The following is a 3,085-nucleotide window of genomic DNA, read 5'->3' as shown; positions in this document are numbered from 1 at the left end:
AAGAGGGAAAAAGGTTCAGTGAGGGGAAATCGTTTTAATGAAGGGTTCATTTTAAGAAATTATTAACAATGGGTGAAATTTTATTAGGTTGTAAACCTTAATAATAGAACGACGGTTTCTTCTTAAAATTTTAATTACAAATTATTAGGGTGAAAGGATGCTTTAACGAAACCTGGACTGCGATACCCAAACTGGGGTCTCTAAATGCAAATTCATTAATTAGAAATTAATGGTGATGTGGAGCGTTTTTTTGCTAGCGCGTGCTTTTTTGTGATGATTGGCTCATTTTTATTAAAAATTAAAGTGCCTCTGAAACGCAGTAGCGCGTACAAAGTGAACGACATGTTGATTTTAAGTTAGTAAAAAATTGTGTGTTTAGCGCGAGCGTGTATGAAAAAATGGGTGAATATAGTTCATTTTAATAATTTATTGTGGTTAGGGGAGAATCAAAATAAATAAAGAACAAAAAAATAAATACCTGGTAGGGGTGTGTATGCAAAAGACTGAAGGCGTACTGAGTAGTTCCAAATGCAAGGAATCCAGTCAAAAAAGCAAAAATCACTTATTGGAAAAAATAAAGTACCTTACTGTTTTTGTTTTATTTTTAAATTTATTATTATTATTATTATTTTATTTGTTTTATTTTTTTTAAATTATAATTTAGATGTGTTTGTATTTTGTATTTTATGTGTGTTTTTTCTTGTCGTTTTTTTTTTCAATAAGAAAAACATGATATAGGACACATGAATATGTTGTGAAGTATAATGGTGGAATTTCAGCAATCCAAAAAATGTCAACAATGTGTTGGAATTTACCCATGATTTTTTAGCTGATTTTTGGAATTTAAAATGAATTTTCATGAGGTGAAGTATTAAAATTAGGATTTTTGCTTCAAATAATACTTTGGCCATTTATGAAAGTAGTTTCAATTGAGAAATTGTTGGCAAAAGGGACAAGGGGGTTTGTGAATTTTTTTTTTTTTGGAAAATATTTTTGAATTTTTACCAATTTTTAATGAATTTTACTCATTTTGTATGTATTTTTGAAGGAATTTTGAAGTTTTGAATTTTTGGAAATTTATTTTCTTGAATTTCCATTTTAGAAAATAATGCAAATAATTTCAGTAATGTTGGAAAATTTTTAGAAATTTTTATGCAATTTATTTGGATTTTAAATAAATTTAAACGAATTTAGAAAGTTTTTTGGTGTTTTATGTTTATTTTTATGTGTTTTTTCGGATTTTGAAATTAAAAGTCGGTACCCAAGCTGTGTGTGAACATCGGAGGATGACTGCGTGTGAACGGCTGACTGCAACACATTACCACACGGACAAGGCGAATGCGTGTCCTCGCGCGTGAACGGCCGCTAACCACACCCATACACATACACAGACCGCACGACGTGGGAATAGGGGAGGGAGAGGGGAGATTTGCTACGGGGGAAGAGGGTGGGGGGGGCTAGGGGAGGGGTAATCGTGGTTAGGTAGGGGGTTAGGTAGGGGATAGGGTGAGAGTAATTGTGGTTAGGTAGGTAGGAGGTTGGGGAGGGCCAAAGAGGGGTGGGCCAAATCTGGAAGGGGAGGTAAATATGGTTGGGGGGGGGGGGGGGGGGCAATAGGAGGGGTGGCGAGGAGAGGGAGGGTGGGGAGGAGGCGAGGATGGTGGAGGAGAGGGAGGCGGAGGCAAGGATGGGGGCGGTGCGGTGGAGCCAGGAGGGAGGCGAGGAGAAGGTAAGGCGGGGGGTGGCTGTGGAGCTAGGAGGGAGGCGAGGAGAAGGTAAGGCGGGCGGGGCGAGGAGGCAGGATGGAGGTTGTCGAGGGAGAGGGAGGGTGGAGGAGGTCGAGGGAGAGAGGAGGCTAAGGTGGCGGGCCGAGGAGGGAGGAGAGGGAGGAGGCGACAACAAACAAGGACGAGGAAGAAGATGAAAGGCGTGGGGGAGGAGGCACTGTGGAGGAGGGAGGGGAGGCAGCAAACGAGGGCGAGGGAGAAGACGAACGACGAGGAGAGGGAGCATGAATATGTAAGGTGATTTTTAGTTTTTAGTTTTTTGTTTTTTTAAAAAATAATAATTATTTGAATTATGTGTGATTTAATTTTTATATTTTTGGTAATTTCGTATTTTTGTGTGTTTTTTTATTCATGTTACTTTCTTTTTCTTTGCCTTTGTTATTGTTGTTGTTTTTATTAAAAAAAGAAATTTAAAATAAATGGATATTGTGATTATTGGTGCTTTTGTTGGTGTTGTGTGTTTTTGTTTTTTTTTTTTGTGTTTTTCTCTACGTTAATTTGTTGGTTTGAGTGTATGTTGTTTGTTTGTTTGTTTTTTATTTTTGTTTTTTTTTTCAATTATTATTTTTTGTTTTTTGGTTGTTTTTTGTTAATTGTTGTTTTTTTTTAAAAAAAAGATAAAATTGTTATGGGTGTGAAAAATGAGTGCACCCCCATTCGCGTGCATGTGCAAGGTGGGAGTAAAAAAAATTTGCATTGGTGGGATCAGACGGGGCAAGGACGGCGACGCGCGAGGCACTGAGGTGACGGGGGTATCCCAAGGCGCTTAAAACCAAAACAGGCGCGTTCACGTGCGACACGAGAAATGCAGCCACACGGCAAAAAGGAAGAAAAATTAATAAAACCCAAACCATACGTTGGATCGAAAAACCATAAAAAGGAAAAATGTGCCAGGAGACGAGGGAAAGATTATAGAAAAATGCGACACGAGTTCCAGAGCAAAATTAGGGTGTTCACATGGAAAAAACACAAGAAACAAACCCGAAAACACATACGTGTACCAATATTGGAAAATCCGCGCGTCGGAACGAAGGGTGGAAAGAAAAGAAAATGTGTAGAATAATGTTTTCAACAAAGCTTTCATAATAAAACACAATTCTGATCAAGATAGGATGCGTTTACATGGGAAAACCCCCAAAAAGGGATCCGAAAATGGACTCAAAAATTAGTACGAGAAGAACCGTGCACAAAAATAGAGGATAGTAAAAATGAAAAATGTCCGAAAGAAAGGGATTCATAGGGCTGGTGCATCAAAACTCAGTTTGGGGTGAATGCGGAGGGATTCATATGGAAAAAAC

This window comes from Lygodium microphyllum, chromosome 28, assembly GCF_053477565.2.
Source record: "Lygodium microphyllum isolate KBCC chromosome 28, Lygodium_microphyllum_v1.1.10, whole genome shotgun sequence".
Taxonomy (NCBI): Eukaryota; Viridiplantae; Streptophyta; class Polypodiopsida; order Schizaeales; family Lygodiaceae; genus Lygodium; species Lygodium microphyllum.
The sequence above is the reverse complement of the archived record's forward strand: the minus strand, read 5'-3'. Positions refer to the sequence as shown.